This window comes from Hordeum vulgare, chromosome 5H, assembly GCF_904849725.1.
Source record: "Hordeum vulgare subsp. vulgare chromosome 5H, MorexV3_pseudomolecules_assembly, whole genome shotgun sequence".
NCBI classification, from domain to species: domain Eukaryota; kingdom Viridiplantae; phylum Streptophyta; class Magnoliopsida; order Poales; family Poaceae; genus Hordeum; species Hordeum vulgare.
Genome location: NC_058522.1, coordinates 507,926,672 through 507,944,837, shown reverse-complemented (window position 1 = coordinate 507,944,837; position 18,166 = coordinate 507,926,672).

Here is an 18,166-nt window from a genome sequence, read left to right as displayed (position 1 = left end):
ATTTTGGGGAAATTACTCCTTGGTACAACCATGTGAATGGCCTTCCGATGAGTTCATAATCGAAGCAGGCTTCAAGGATGAGTTTGATACACTTGTCTGCAATGCCGGGTTAGAAGAATTCCTCTCAGATAAATGTGAACAATATGCTTTGCTCACTGCCTCTTTCGTGCGTAGATTTAAATTTTCAATTGGCCGTGACTCATCCACAGTGTTCGATCTGTATGATAAATCCTACGCCATGGATTTGGAGGATTTCAATAGGATTTGCAAGATACCCGATGGGGGTAATCTTAAAGATCCTGTTAAGTCTTCGGTTAGAGATTTTGTCTCTAGTATAACTATTGGAGAAACTAGAGACATCACGCAAGCTACCATAGGAAGCATTCATTTCCCTGCCTTGCACTACTTTGCCCTCTTCATAGGTAGAGGCATTAACGGCAAGGTTGAACATTGTCACCTATGCGCATCCGACCTTAGTATCCTTAAGAGCACAGTGACGGGTGACAAAAGCTTCAACATGGGAGCTATTATAGCAAGGAGGCTGAATAAGAATGCTATTGATGGGGATTTCTTTGGCGGCATCTATGCCACTCGCATAGCAAATTTTCTTGGAGTACCCATCCGCGCAGGAGATCCCCCGCTCCTTACACTTTCCTTGACCGCGTCGCTATGACACGCTACCAGTTCCTTGAGAGGGATGATGAATCCCTCTTATACCGATTGATATTTAACCGGCAGCGTGTTTTCCATATTACCCTTCCTGCTCCTGCTTTCTTTGACTTTCAGGTAAAACGGAGAATACATAACCATCGGAGAGGCAGAGGAGTATGAGAGGGAGGCGACGGCTGCTCGTCTCCGTGAGGCAGCTATTCAGGCAGTGGCTGCAGCGCTCCCGTATAACCCCGATTATGATTTTGGGTTTCGCCAGGACCATCCTTGGGAGTAAACCAAGCTAGGCCAAAAGCCTAAGCTTCGGGGAGTACGTGTTTGCACCAACTTTACATTCATGCTTATGCTTTCACTTTGTTAGTCGGTGTTTACACTTTGCCACTGTATTATCCATGCTAGTTTATTTTCGTTTTCTTGTTTTCTTGTTTTGTGTCCTTTTGAGAAAACCCAAAAAGATTTTCCTTTCTTCTTTTGCTTGTTGGGAGCTTTCCCGTGTAAATAGTTTTCTTTTTATTTGGGTCAAGGTAGAAGATATTGGTTACAATGTTTAGTGGCTCTTGAATGCATACCTGTTTAGCTTTCAAAGGGCCATATTACTTTATCTTCTCCTTTGTGTTTGCCTGCAAATTTCAGCTTAGTCCAATGCACGAGCACTCTTATTATTGTTCACATCGTTTGATCGTGCAAGTGAAAGGCAATAATGACGATATATGATGAAGTGACTGAGACTGGAAAAGCTGGTATGAACTCTATCTATTTTGTTTTTGTAAATATGACTAGCTTGTCGTTCCAGATTCAGCTTTGTTGAGAGAGAACCGTGTTTGCAATGACAACTTAGAGACCATAGTTTCTGATGCCATGCTTAATTAGCTAGGAACTTATAATGGTTTGTCTTGAATGCCAACATAGATTTTGAGATGACTATGATGTAGTATGATAGGATGGTATTCTCCTTTGAATGATTTAAGTGGCTTGACTTGGCGCATGTTCATGCATGTAGTTGAAACAAAATCAACATACCCTCTATGATGTTCGTGTTCATGGTGATTTATATCATGTTCATGCTTGCACTCCATGTTAGTCAAACTCATTGCATCTTGATGACTGTTGTCGCTCTCTAGTTGGTCGCTTCCCAGTCTTTTACTAGCCTTCACTTGTACTAAGCAGAATACTGCTTGTGCATCCACTTCCATAAACCCAAAAGTTTTTCCATGAGAGTCCACCATACATACCTATTTGCGCTAAAAAAAATTAATATTGCATTTTTTATTCTTTTTGAAAAATAATGCACCGAATTGAAATCAAAACTAAGCCTGCCTCGGCCACCCTCTAGCCGATTGGAGGATGTCGGCTTTGGTGCGGCCGACAGGAGGCAGTCGGCCGGGCCTAGGCCGACTAGTTGCTCTCGGCCACGTGGGAGCCGACTAGTGGCCAGGCCACTGTCTGTCGGCCTTGGGGAAGCCGATAGGGCAATCGGCCTAGGCGTGGCCGACTAGTGGCCAACCAGCCCCAGCCCGGCCCTTCCCCCCTCTCCTTGTTCCTCCTTCCTTCTCCTTTCTCTATTTCTTATCTCCTTCCTTCTCCCATTCTACCTTATCTCCTTTCTCTATTTCTTCTCCTTCTTTCTCCCCCCACACAAAAATTCTTCCATTTCCACGTTTTGAACCGTTCTTTTATTGTGTAAGGAGGAGGGCATCCAAACTATCTGTCTAACTCACGATGGTATTTTATGTAAAAAACTTATGTGTATTCTATGTATCGAGTACTTTTATTTTGAACGTTAGCTATTTTTCCGACTCCATTTCCTCGCCATATTCCCCCAATCGGCCACGCCATTTCGTTCCCTCCTCCGTTGCCGCCAATATTTCCACATCTCCATTCCCGCCAAATTTTTCGCACCACCTTTCCCGCCAAAATTTGCCCGTTTCTTTTCCCGCCACCTTTCCCGCCAACTTTTTACTCTCTTATTTCCCGCCAAATCTTTTCGGCCTCATTTGCCTCCTCGTTTTCCCGCCATCTTCCGGGTCATCTAAGTCTATAAAAGGAGGCATTGGACTGCCTTCCTACATCATCCAGCCTCACTTCAGAACACTAGCACTGCCTTCCTCCATCATCCAGTCAATATGAGTTTGCCTTGCTTGGATTAGAGCATCAGGCCTAAGAAAATGCAGAGTGTGAGTTTGCCTCGGGGTGTGGAAGCAGTTCGATGTTGGTGCGGTGATCTCTGCAAGGTGAAGGAGGTGAAGGATTTTTCAGATTGGTTGGGCATGAAGTTTTTCATGTGCGCCAATTATGAATCTGATCCGCCCGAATCTATTTCTGCGTACCTCTGGCCTCCGGTATGCTCAAGTTATCGAGAGTAAATATGTTGTTGATATTATTGTTTACTTGATATATATTATTTTTTTTGTAGTCTCCTCCTCGTCTCTGCATGTACTATCGTTGGATTGACACGGAAATGCCGGACTGGGCGGTGACCGAGATTCATGAAAGAGGTCGTCGTGCATGGGCTAGCTTGGACTTGGAAGAGCGCCGCGAGAAGGCTGAAGCAGAGGAGAAAGCAGAGCAGAAGAAAGAGTGGGAAGATTACTCTGTGGAGCAGAGGGATTTTATTGATGAGATGAAAAGGAAGAACCAAGAAGAGAAACTTTGGTTGGAGGAGGTTTACAGACAGCGGGAACAGGCCCGTGAAGCTGAGAGGGAGAGAAAGAGAAAGGGCTCGTGCGGCCAAAGCAGCACAAGAAGCCGGTGATGGAAAAGGCAAATATCCACGCTGGACTCAGTAGATTTATTTTAATTTCAGCAAGTTGTATCTTAATTTCAGCAAGTTGTGTCAGCACGTTGTATCTTAATTTCAGCAAGTTGTATTTTAATTCCGGCAAGGTGTATCTTAGTTTGTATGTAATCTCAAGTTATTGGTAGTATATGTGTTATCCACGAAGAACCAACTGAGCATATTTTGTTCCCGCCTTGCTTTCCCGCCATTTATTTCCCGCCTCGCTTTCCCGCCATTTATTTCCCGCCATTAGGTTTTCGTCTCCCTCTTCGGCACCTATAAAACCCTGTCCACACCAAGGTTGGTAAGGAGTGTGCTCAAAATGTCTCATTATCCTTTCGATCGTAGTTTTCATAGTGGTATGTCCGAGTGTCTTCTACGCTTGGCTAGCAATTTCAAGACAGACAATAGAATAGTTTCATGGGACGAACTCATGAGTAGTGTCACGCTACTGAATGAGGTTGCTCATGCATTAGCTAGTAAGGGGTGGCCTGCAAGGACATATGAGGAGATTCGGAAGGAACTTTTGTGGTTGAATGAAAGATGGAAGAAGAAAGGCCAGCACATACGCGGTGGAGGTGGAGTAAAACATCCCTTTTTATGGATTGACGATAGCGAGGACGAAGACGATATCTTCATGCCGAGTAGTAAGGACAAGAGGGCAGCATCAACGAGTGCCAAGAGTACCGCTTCATCGACGGGCCAGAGCTCTGCATCATCGAAGGATGACGACGACTTTATGTAGTTTTTGTATGAACTCTGCATCTTAATGTATCTTATTTTATGTATCTTATTTCATGTATCTTATTTTATGTATCTCCAGAATCTTACTTTGTTTGTAATCTCAAGTTATTGGTAGTATATGTGTTATCCACGATGAACCAACTGAGCATAGAAATAGATAGGAATATGTCTCATAGATAAAATACACATAAGTCTCATACATAAAATACACATAAGTTTCTTACATAAAATAGACATAAGTCTGAAGTGATACATAGCAGGGCAAAGAGTTTGCTTCACTCACGATGTCTTGGTTGGCGCTCTGGGGGTGTGGGGGTGTACTCCATCCCCACCTGTGGGGGGGCCTAATGTTACGAGGGGGAATCTTAGATCCACCCTGGTCATACTGTGTATCCTGTGTGGGCCACGGTGGAGGAATCGAAAACATGTCCAACCACATGTTTTGCTGTGATGGTGGCTCATTTGGTTCACTCCCTAACCCGGATCCGGACGCCGACACATCATGATATGCAGGAGGGACCATACCTGTTGGATGTGGATGAAACATGAAACCAGGAGTAGGATTGTGATGTTGCGGAGTTGGCTGAAACATGAAGCTCGATGACGAAGCGTGGTGTTGTGGCTGATGCCACACTGAACTGCCAGGCTGGTCAGGTGGGGGTGGATGTGGCGTCGGTTCCACTCCTTGTAGACGTGGACATGGCTGATGTCGATGCACGGAGTGACGCGGCACCGGCGTAGGCTGCGGCTGGTGATGCACAACATCCGAAGTGCGCGCGCACGTGATAGCTTTATACATACCTCTTATCCTATGCTCGAGAGCCATGGTTGAATCTGAGACCGAGGTACCATAAGAGGTGCAGATGACAATTGTCCATCAAAGTTCATCACGTCAGTATGAAGAATGTATGCCAACTCACCCTGAAATTGTCATTAAGAATAATAAGTACCGATGATGAAGCAAGTAACAACAACTTCAATGACGTAAAGAGAATAAATATTATCGCATACTGCCTGGAGCCAGAAGTATCATACGTCGGGTATGTATTAGACGTATGCGGGTACGGAATCTCATCTGTATTGGAGTGCTAAACAATGCGTAATCATGTTCCTCTCATGTACCCCTCCAAATATGCATTGTATTCAGCAAGATCAAATGCTTGTTGTTCATGCCACCTAAGTTCAGTGGCAGTTTCCCATTCTAAAACGTACTCTTCAAGCCTTTGTAGCCACTGAGCCCGTGTCCTATTGGTTCCCTTTCTTGTCATCCTGTAATTTATGATGATGTTTAACCATAGGCCATAGAGAAACAAAATGTAATATATAGTTAGTATAACATACCTGTGGACTACTACTGACTGCATGTTCTCTGTGTTGGGCGGAGGATTCAACTGCCGAAGACCGAACTGTCTCATAATGCACTGTTGCGCCATCTCCTCAACAAAGACATCGAAGATAATCTTCGATTTCGTCATCCAGTATCCCCGATCTCTCGTGCATAGCACAGAAATACCACCGGGATATCTAGAAATTCTGGTTGTTTCCGTGTACGGTTGCCAAATAACTCCCGTGTACGTATCAAACTGCTCATTTAGTGCAGTGTAGGCTCGCCTAGTTTGTTCACTAGCATACCATCTCTGCGCAAGACATAAGTTAGTTTCAACCATAGTGTGAACTAAGAAGGTGGATAACATTATACCAGGGGACATACCTTGCGACGCGTCCAACACAGGCCGAAAGTTGGCAAGTCGATGTCATCACCATCAAGCATGTTTCCCACATGATAACTGTGGTCCACATCTATGTTTGGTCGTCCAATAGAGAACCTCTCCCAGGACCACAGTTGTAAAAACAGCGGGCAACCAAGAATGGCCGACTTGACCGTGGAAAGCTGACAACCGTTGCACATACCTCTGTAGGTAGCAGTTAATACCGCAGATCCCCAACTCCCCGGTGTGATCTGTTCAGCCGACTCACCAGTCGCGATTTCTAGTGCAATGGGGATGTAACGCGCACTCAAAGTAGTGACATGGTTATGTGTGAACATCACCTTCCCGAGAAGCAACAATAGGTACGCCTCCAGGCTACGAGTAATCTGTATAGCACTCAAAGGGACTTGTGAATAACCTGGAAATCTCTCGATCTGCAATCATGTAAGGAGAAAGGGACTTGTGAATAACCTGGAAATATTGCAACTTGAAACATTTACCTTTGATAGATATGCGAGGTAGGAACTAACCCTGAAATGTTGTAACCAGTCATACTTAGGTCCGTGCGCCTCTGACGCCAGTATTGGAGCCCCATCATATATATTGAAGAAACGTGCTGCCAAAGTTTGTTGCCAATCTGGCAGGTCCTCCAACGGTCCTATCGCATTTCCCGCCAACGGAAGTCCGAGCAACATTGAGACATCTTCCAGAGTAGGAGCCATCTCACCCCATCTGAAGTGGAACGTGTGGGTCTCAGGCCTCCATCGGTCCACTAAGCAAGTGAGCAAAGAAGAGTCAATGCTGAGGTGACGCGACGTCTCAGTGGCCTCAACTAGACGTGCGAACGGTAAAAGCCCGGCCCATTTGAGTCTGAATATCCACCAATCATAAAATTTATGTTACTTACAATGCATACTTAATACAATGATTAAAGTTTAAGATAAAAACATTTACCTTTCAACCCACAACGGATGTATACTCCAGTCCACCTTAGTAGTACGAGTGACTAGTGGTACGAGCTTCTGCTCAGTTAATAGCGAAGCACGATGCCTACTATCAACGTCCGGATTAAGAAGATACATTCCCTCCATTGCTATACAATACAAAACGTAGTGCAACACATAGTATAAAATTAAAACATAGTGGTAGTCCAAAATTAAAACATAGTGATAGTACAAACTTAAAACATAGTGATAGTACAAACTTAAAACATAGTGATAGTACAAACTTAAAACATAGTGCTAGTCCAAAATTAAAACATAGTGATAGTACAAACTTAAAACATAGTGATAGTACAAATTTTAAACTCTTCCTCCTCCTCTTGCCCTCCCTCTTCCTCCTCTTCTACCTCGGCTGCCTCGTCCACGTGTAGTGCCCCTTGCAGTGACGAAGGTGGGACAATCAGGATCCCTATGCCCAAATTCATTACATAGAATGCATTGCACGATGCGCCCGCCGGCCTCAGATTCATCCATGTCATTTCGGATGCGCTGACTCTGCCGCCTCCCTCTACTTGTACGCATATGCGCAGGATGTGGAATGTATCGCCTTTGAGCAGGCTCAATAGTGTTGAAGTTACCCATTGATCGGAAACCCATCAACTCACCTGTCCAGGTATTGAGGACAGCCTCTTTCAGAAAATACGGAGACACAACAGAGATTATATCAAGACCTATGAGCCCGCAAGCAGCAAGTACATGCGAGCAAGGTAGGTGAAGCAACTTTGGTTTGTTGCATGTGCATTCGCACGTTGGCCGCAATTCATTTCCAATTTTCACCTCGTGTGTTCTCATCTCATTTGCACATCTGAATTTGTTGTTAGCTAAGCGAACCTCGAACCTTCGCTCTAGATTTCCAATGGTGACAACACTGTGTGACCGGGCTTTCTTCTTCTTTTCATCCATGTACTTCATAACCCTTTCACAGTAACGTGTGTTCGGATTGTTTGTCATATGCTCCGCAGCAATTTGATGTATTTCCTTGAAATACTTCACTATGCCATAGAAAATGCCCTCAACGATCGCTGTAAGTGGCAAAGCTCTGTTTCCTCTTAGGACAAAATTATATGTTTCAGCTAGGTTGGTAGTCATGACACCGTACCTGGCTCCATGTGTGTCATGCAAGAGAGACCACCTCTGTAATGTCTCATGCTCTATCCACTGATCGTCCTTGCTAGCCTTCTCCTTGTACCAGGAGGGTCAAATCCTGGCAAGTCACAAAGCCCAACCGGCTCTTCCTCCACGGTAGCAGATCCAGTTTCTAATTGTGCAGCTACTGCTTCAACATGTGCCCTGACAGCAGCTTCTCTTGCAGCTCTCCTGTCCCTAACATGTCTCTGTGTGCAAACATTTAGTCTGTTACGTATCAGCTCATATTTCCATTGTTGGTTCTGCTTGCAGAGTTTCTTGAATAGATTCATGAAGTTCTTATTTCTAAACTGCGAGAAGAAAATTTCCCCTAGATGGCGCATGCACCAACGACTCCGAATGTCCTGCCAAGGAGTTTGTTCACCGGGAGCAAGGTTTGACAATGTCTTGATCGCACTGAGTATACCTGCATGCCTATCATGAAGGATGCACACATTGTGCTTATCTTGCACAACAGCTATTTTCAACTGCCTGAAGAACCATGTCCAACTCTCGATGTTCCCGCTCTCCACAAAAGCAAATGCAACTGGGACGACTTGATTTTGCCCATCTTGACCTATGGCTGTGAGGATCTGACCCTTGTACTTGCCAGTGAGAAATGTGCCATCAACACATATCACCGGTCGACAATGTCTGAAAGCTTCAATGCAGGCACCGAAAGAGAAGAACAACCGATGCAACACCCTAACCATTGGGAACTCTGGCAGGTACAACTCTTGGATGTCAACATACATGCCAGGATTCCGGTTCTGCAGTGTCTGCACGAGCCGAACAACAGAGTCATATGCATCAAAATATGAACCAAATCTGGTCTCCAGTGCCTTCTGCTTAGCTCTCCAAGCCTTGCCATATGATATGTTGTACTTTAACCTGACGAAGACTTTTTTCTGGATAGCCTTCACTTCCATCGCCTTGCACTCCACAATCTCGTTGTAAAGCAAGCGAGCAATCACAGTGGAAGTAAGGTTGGGATGATCTTGAGGGATGCATGGAATAACACAATTATGACTAACTAAGTCACTTATGACCCAGCTTGTGTCGTACTTAGGGAGATATCCATGCACCCTTGCGGGACAACCCTGATTTCTACAAACCATTGTCAACTTATCCGGACAAGAAACTTGAGCTACAAATACCCTTTGAGTGGACATTGCCCAATTAAGGATGGCATCCTTCAGAGCTTGTTTGTTCGGGTAGAGGGAACCTGTTGCAATGTTGTTCTGGTGATACTGCCAGGCAGAATCATGACCGTCGTTCACCAACATTGCAGATGAGAAGTCTTGATTCCATGATGCAGGAATAGGCACTTCATGTGCGTGCTCTTCTCCATCTGATTCGGCGGATTCATCGGAAATATCACCCGCTATATCTTCTTCATGCATCTCGTTTTACATGTGCCCATCTATCTCGTCGGCATCCGCCTCACCACTGAGATAATCATCTGCATCTCCCCCTTCTGCCTGACTACTCTGGCCTGCTTCGTAAAAATCATCCCCGGCATGGGACGCATGAATTGACTGCGAACCATGCATCCCTACACTGCTCTCACCATATTCATAGCTACGTTCCACTTCAGGTTCAGTCACCGGCTTTAGCACGGGGAGAAGTAAGGCCACAGGATGACATCCCCTACGCTCGCAAGATTGTAACAAGCGCACCCACTGGTCGTCCCGCTCTATATGCTTCAAATACCAGAAAATATTACCAATGGACCGGGTCCATAATGCATGAACACCGACGGTGTGTGTTTTAGTATTGAACCCTAAACATCGCGCAAGCCATTCTGTCAACTGACTAACAGACCATGTTTTAGGGGATGACACATGCACCTCTGTGTACTGAAATTCACTAAGATCAGCTCCCATCTCATTTGTTTGAACGGTACCACGACCATAGTGCAAACATAACGTCACTAAATCAGACATCTCTGCTGACCTAACATATTATTCAAGAAGGAAAAGAATTAGAAGAACGACAAACCGAAATATATTTTCCAAATCTATCGGAGAACCTAAAAATAATTAAACTACTTCATTTACTAAACTAAATTTATACTAATCTATCGAAGCACCTAAAACTAGTTAAACAACTAAATTTATACTAATCTACCGGAGCACCTAAAACTAGTTAAACAACTAAATTTATACTAATCTACCGGAGCACCTAAAACTAGTTAAACAACTAAATTTATACTAATCTACCGGAGAACCTAAAACTAGTTAAACAACTAAATTTATACTAATCTACCGGACCACCTAAAACTAGTTAAACAACTAAATTTATACTAATATACTGGAGCACGTAAAAGTTTAGAAACTACTTAATACACTAATCTACAAAAATATTTTACCCTTGAAGCGTGCGCAGAACAATGAACGACGAACGACTCTTGACGAACACCGAGAATAATCCCACACCACCACCTCCAACTCCACCAAAACAACCAACTTCACCCACACCACCACCACCACCACCACTACAACCTCCACCTCAACCTCCACCACCACCACCAAAAATAGCTTCAAAACAAGCACCACAAACTACCCCATCGCGAGTGAGACAGATAGTTTGGATGCCCTCCTCCTTACACAATAAATGTACGGTTCAAAACGTGGAAATGGAAGATTTTTTGTGTGGGGGAGAAGGAAGGAGGAGAAAGAGAGAACGGAGATAAGGTAGAATGGGAGAAGGGAGAAGGAAGAAAGAGGAAGGAGGAAGAAAGGAGGAAGGAGGAAGAGAGGGGGAAGGGGCTGCGTCGGCTGGCTACTGGCCACTAGTCGGCCACCCCCACACCGATAGCCTTATCGGCTTAGCCAGGGCCGACAGGCAGAGCCGACAGGGCTATCGACGTGGCCTGGCCACTAGTCGGCCTCCACGTGGCCGGGAGCCACTAATCGGCCGGGCCTAGGCCGACTCGCCTCATGTCGGCCACGCCAAAGCCGACAGCCTCCTGTCGGCCACGCCAGGGCCGAGGCAGGCCTATTTTTGAAAATTTTCAAATCGGTGCATTATTTTTCAAAAAGAATAAAAAAATGCAATATTAAAAAAATAGCCCTATTTGCGGTATCTACCTGCCGTTCCAAGTAAATTTGCATGTGCCATTCTCTAAACCTTCAAGAAATAATCTGTTTTGCATGCCCGAACTGCTCATGTGGTGACAGGGGGCTATTGGTATCTTCCATGTTAGGCGTGTTATCCTCGACAGGTGTTTATTCACTGTCATTCATGAGAAAGGGGCCGGTAATTGGAATGCCCAGTTCCACGCTTAAATCGAAAAGATAACTGTAAAACAAGACTCCCCCCGGATTGATGTTAGTATGGACGGTACCCGAGGATTCGGCTAGCCGTGGAGTGTGATTGATTGGTGGTGGGGGGGTTAAAACTTTACTTTTTTGTTTGGGAACCGCCTATAGCATGAATAGCATGGAAGATATTGAGAACTCTTGGTCATTGCGTTGACAATGAAAGCATGCCACCCAAAATTATTATCTCTGTTTTCAAAGCTTGAGCTCTGGCACCTCTGCAAATCAATGCTTCCCTCTGCGAAGGGCCTGTCTATTTATGTTCCTGTTGAGTCATCCTCTTCTTATATAAGAACCAATTAGAGAGCACCTCTGTCATTTTTATGCTTTGCTTTTGATTGATATTGAGTATGACTATGACTGGATCTTCGTTGCTATGAATTACAATGTTTAGTCAGCCCTTGATCTTTGAAAGTGCTCTGCATTTATGTTTTGCGGTCTCAGATAGAGCTAGAGAGATACCACCTATTCATATTGCTTCATGCTTGTTTTGATTGAATTGTTGGTATCTGAAACTCATTATTATTTGCTCGCTGGCTGATTATGCCATTGATATTAGTTTACCGTGAGACCTATGTGTCACTTGCTCATGTGGTTAACTTGTGATCTTGCTGAAGTTTTGGTTATGAGTTAGACATAGTTGCAACAACAAGATCAAACAAAGTTTGTCAAAGTTTTTCTTTCTCTTTCAGTTTGTCAACTGAGTTGCTTGAGGACAAGCAAGGTTTTAAGCTTGGGGGAGTTGATACGTCTCCATCGTATCTACTTTTCAAACTCTTTTGCCCTTGTTTTGGACTCTAATTTGCATGATTTGAATGGAACTAACCCGCACTGACGCTGTTTTCACCAGAATTGCCATGGTGTTGTTTTTGTGCAGAAATAAAAGTTCTCGGAACGTCCTGAAAATTTACGGAGAATATTTCTAGAAAATATGAAAAATACCTGCGCAAAGATCCACCGGAGGGGACGGGCCAGTGGGCCACAAGCCCTGACGCCGCGACCTCCCCCCTGGCCGCGGCAACCAAGCTTGTGGGGCCCACGTGGCTCTGCCGCCCCCAACTCCAGCACTATTTATTCCCTTTTGTCCCGGAAAAAATCAAGAGAGAAGATTTCATCGCGTTTGAGACACGGAGGCGCCGCCACATCCTGTTCTTCATCTGGAGGGCAGATCTGGAGTCCGTTTTGGGCTTCGGATCAAGGAGATCGTCGCCATCGTCATCATCAACCTTCTTCCCTCTCCAATTCCATGAAGCTCTTCATCGTTCGTGAGTAATCTATCCGTAGGCTCGCTGGACGGTGATGAGTAGGATGAGATCTATCATGTAATCGAGTTAGTTTTGACGGGAATTGATCCCTAGTATCCACTATGTTCTGAGATTGATGTCGCTACTACTTTGCCATGCTTAATGCTTGTCACTAGGGCCCGAGTGCCATGATTTTAGATCTGAAATTATTATGTTGTCACCAATATATGTGTGTTTTAGATCCGATCTTTCAAGTTGTAGTTACCTACTATGTGTTATGACCCGGCAACCCCGGAGTGACAATAGACGGAACCACTCCCGGTGATGACCATAGTTTGAGGAGTTCATGTGTTCACCAAGTGCTAATGCGTTGGTCCGGTTCTTTATTAAAAGGAGAACCTTAATATCCCGTAGTATCCATTTGGACCCCGCTGCCACGGGATGGATGGACAACAGATGTCATGCAAGTTCTTTTCTCTAAGCACGTATGACTACACATGGAATGCATGCCTACATCACATTGACGAACGGGAGCTAGCCACATATCTCTCCGTGTTATAACTGTTGCATGATGAATGTCATCCAACGAATCCCCGACCCATTGCCTACGAGTTTGTCCCACTGCTGTTGTTACTTGTTTTGCTCTGCTGTTGTTACTAATGTTGCTGCTACTGTTACTTGCTGCTATTGTTACTCGCTTTGTCCTGCTGCTGCTGCTGTCACTACTATTGCTACTACTGTTGCTTGCCGTTGTTGTTACTCGTTACTGTTGCTACTTGCTACTGCTGTCACTACTGTTGTTCCTTGCCACTGCTGTTACTCGTTACACTGCTGCTACCTGCTACAATACTTTTTCTGGCACCGTGCAACTTACTGGCGCCATTGATACAACAGTTAGGAATAGTCTGTCGTCAACAGATCGTTTCTAGCACCGTTGCTATCATACTACTTTGCTTGCAGCCACTAATCTTTCAGGTGTGGTTGAATCTGACACATTCAACTGCTAATACTTGAGAATATTCTTTCACTTCCCGTCTTGCGAACCAACAAATTTGGGTTGAATACTCTACCCTCGAAAATTGCCGCGATCTCACGCGCTGGTGGGCTATTGCAAGACAATTGCTAATTGTTGAGCAGCTGGAAGCAGCTCTTTTCTGACTCCGTTGCCGTGGAGGCATCAAGTCAGGAATAGTTGCACGTCAACAGCGGCACGCGAGGGGCGGCGGCCGGAGGGGGTCCGGCGGCGTGGCCGGCGCTCCAGCGGCTTCAGATGCAGCTCGGAAGGAGCAGGGGCGAGCGCACGGCATGGTGCGGTTGGCTCGGGCCAGGTTGGGCGATGGCACGCCAGATGGGCCCAAGAGGGCCCGATCCAGGACCTGGCGGGCCTGGATCGAGGAGAGAGATGCTGCTGCGGCGGCTAGGTTTTGGGGGTGGCACAGTTTTCGAGGCGGGGAGGGAAGACTAAAATGGAAGGGGAGGTGTCTATTTATAGACAAAACGGGCTAGGGTTAGCAGTTTTCGCCCCGATTTCAACCGCGCGATCTAAATCAGACGGTCTCGAACGCGGGGACGGGCTAAGTGGTTGTGTAGAGTAGGCTAGCCGGAGATGAGAGGGAAAACGTGCACCCGGCAACATGATTTACAAACACCGAAAAACGTCTAACGAATAACCGAAGACGATGCCGCTACGGTCTACCGTTCGGGTACCAGACAGACTTCGATAGCGACGAAAATTGGCAGGCAGCCTACCTATATCAAAATAAGACTGCACGCCAAGTTTCAACCCAGTCCAAAAATATTTTCAACGCACTTTTAAAAACAAGGTTTGACGATGCCGCGGGCGCGTGCGAGTGTGGTCGGGCTCAAAACGGGCAACAACGAGAATGGAGAGAACTGGCAACTAATAACAGATGCAAGCTTTGAAAATTGTCGGCAACGGAGAGCCGATGCAAAGCGGATGACGCGCATGATACGATGATGATGCGACAAATAAAAATACTCACACGCGAGCAACGAAAAAGAGAGGAATCTTCTGAAGCGTCGATCTCGGGTTGTCACACTGCCAGCATGGATGTGGAGCAACCAGATGTGATAGAAGCGCATATATGCTTACAGTGAGTTATACATCATTTCCATAAGAAAATAAGGCATGCTTATTAGAGCATGAATTAGCTATGTCACTATGTGTATATAATTTGCCTTGTTCAAGTTGATGACCTGCGCCAATGTTGTGTGTGGACCGGAGTTGTAGCTCCAATGCCACTAGTAGCAGGACGCATATGAGATAATAACATGTGTATGTATGGAAAATTTTGAATAGCATTTTGGCCGGAACAAGGGTGTGTGACTATGAATGATAGTTCTAAGAACATCTTTAAATGCGACGCGCAAATGTCCTCCCGCGTCCGTCTATGGACCAGGGATCCAGTCCATGGACACGATGTGGGAGGCCGTCATCCAGACGTAACATTTTAACATCAGTTTAAACCAACCGGATGAAATTCATTCAAACACGGCTGAATTTCATATAAACAAGGCCAGATTTTCATATAAACATGATGGATTTTATTACATTTACATCAACTAAACAGTAGTAGTCCGACTCTGGAGGTATAATAAATACCTCTAAATGATCATTGTCGCTTGTTCCCCAGGTCCGGTCATGAGTCCCGAGAACTAAAACTTCTCCTTCTCCACCTCCACCTCGACGCTCTCTAGTTCTACCCAGGTGTTGGGAAACATAGTAGAAAACAGAAAATTTTGGCCCTACGAACACCCAAGAACAATATGAAGGTGCATTACAACATCTCCAATAGGCGCGCAACGCGCGACACACAAACAATGGGTTTACAGCGCGCAGATAACAAAGTCTAGCGCGTCGATGAGCGCTGCCTCCAGCGGCTGCCGCAAAATTTGGCGCACGCGCGACACTCGAGCAGACACGCAGAACTTCAGCGCTTGCAACATGCATTTTGATCAAACATAGACAATTCAAACGATACATAGCATAGTTTTAAAATGATACATAGCATAGATAGTCTAGATAGTACATAAAAAACGATAAACTACTCCTCGTTGTCTTTCTCCGATGCGCCGGTGTCTGATTCCTCCGTCGTGATGAAGGCGCCAGTCTAGCGTTCATCGTCGGAGGACCAAGTCAACTCTTCCTTGAGCTCCATCTGGAAGAGTGCGGCTTACTTTCGCATACGCCTGTTAACGGGGTTGTACATTAGGGGTAGGCCTATGGACCTACCTCGTTCCAGCCCTTACCCACTGTCATTGTTCTGCCGTCGGCCAGCCCGTTCGGCCGCTGTCGCCATCGCCAGAATCAAGGTGAAACACCGCCGCCGTCGCAAATGTTGATTCCTCCGATTTCTTTTGAGTTTCTTCTTTTTCTAGCGGCCGTCGCATCTTACCTTGCTTGCGCACCACTTCAAGTCACCCGTCGCTCGTCGGTCGGCTTGTGCACCATCACCGCACCCCAGGTGTTCAAAGAATTGCCTAGGTGAATTTTATTGTTTATTTCTCATTAAACCGAGCCGTTTGGATTGAACCGAACCGTTTGGATTGTAGATCAAGAGGTTGATGTACATGGCGTTGGAGGACTCACCGTCATCCAAAGAGGAAGAAGATGACGATGACTTTGACACGTTTTAGGCATGATTTTCAATGATGATGTTCTGCGGGTAAAGAGTGGATCACAATTTGACCGCATACACATCAACCGTGATAGAGCGGAGGGTCATGCCAATATCATGAAAGATTACTTTGATCCAAGACCAACCTATCCGGAGAAGTACTTTCATTGACCCGTTCAGATGCAAGCAAGTCTTTTCTGACCATCGCAAAAGCTGTTGAGAGACATGATGACTTGTTCAAGCTCCGGAGAAATGCATATGGAGAGATCAGTGCAAGACCTTTGATGAAATGCATAGCGGTTGTTCGAGTCTTGGCATATGGGTGTTCTACCGATGCAATTTATGAATATGTACTCATTGGCGAAGACACAATCCTGAAGGTGTTCGAAGGTTCACCAAAGCAGTGATCACTGTCTTTGGCCCGGAGTACTTGAGAACAAAGTTGTCAAAATCGTGACTCAAGTCTTAGAATCTTACGATCTTATGATCCAAACAAGCCCCTCCGATTCTACGATTTTCCTCATAGAATCTAAGTTCCTACGATCCTGATAGTTATGATTCTACGATTCGCGATCCTAGGAAAGATGTGGAGAGAGCCTTCGGTGTGCTTCAGAAGCACTTTGCAATTGTTCGTGGACCTACCGCGTACTGAAACTTCAAGGTTCTATGGAGAATCAAGACTTGTTGCATCAAATTGCATAACATGATCATTAAACACGAGAGTGAGATGCATGAGAACTTTCGGTACATCACCAACGAGGCTCCAGTTGAGCCAAAGTATGATATGAACATGACACTGTCATTTTTGAGCATCATCTAAAGATCGAGAACCGTCAAGTTAATTCTCAGCTCCAACAAGATCTTGTTGAGCATCATTAGCAACGTCTAAGCGAGTCTTAGTTGTTCTATGAAATGCTATTTGCTGCATTTGAACCATCTGGGGTGTTTAAATTTGAATATTTCAGTTTGTAAACTTTGAATTTGGTTTGTAAACTATATTCGTAATTTGGTTGCACATTCAAATTTATTTTTTAGTTTCTATATGTGTGCTAATATGTAGTTGCAATTTATACTTGTATTGCAAATATTAGAGAAATAAAAATTCACTCCGTTATCTTTAAAGAATTGGTTAGGTCCGGCTAAACGTCAGTGGAGTATATATACTAGTACTAAGCCTTTTACTCCATTAAGTTTAAGGGAATCTCTTAGAGTTGGCCTAAGCTTTCTCTTGTCTATATGAGCCATGACGACCAAATCGAAACGAGATGGACCAATGACTGGCCAATACAAAGCAGCACGTCTTGCCCAATCGATGAGCAGAGCAAATTCGACATGGCATAGCCGAGAGGGTGCCCCTTCCAGGCAACTTATTGTGTTTGATAAGGTTTCTATGATAACAAATTATAGTACTATGCATTGTGGTAGTTTCATATACTAGATCATATGTATGATACTTTTCATTGTAATGAGCTTAAAAGGTGGCAATCTAAACACTCTTATATTTCTTTACAGATAATACATACAATTAATATAACAATAAATATTAACCTTTTTAAGAAACATATAAATATTGTTTTACCGATAAATATTAGTTTTTTGGGGTACCGACAAATATTAACTCTTCTTTTAGGCAAACCAACAAATATATTAACTGAAGGGATTTTTTGTTTTTTGAGGGGAACCGAAGAAGCCGAATTCAACCCGACCTAGACGTTGCGTACATGCCCCCTGACCCAGTTAGAAATGCCTGGAGGGCTAGGTCTAGGTCATACCTGACCAAACGGGCCGGCACGACACGTCCCATTGTAATCGGACCTAGCATGGCACGACCCGCCCAGACACGTTTATTAGTCGGGTCGTGCCGTGCCGGCCCATGGGCTGCGCCTCCAGGCAATATTAATTAATACCTTCTCTATATTGGTTATTTTGGAAATGCC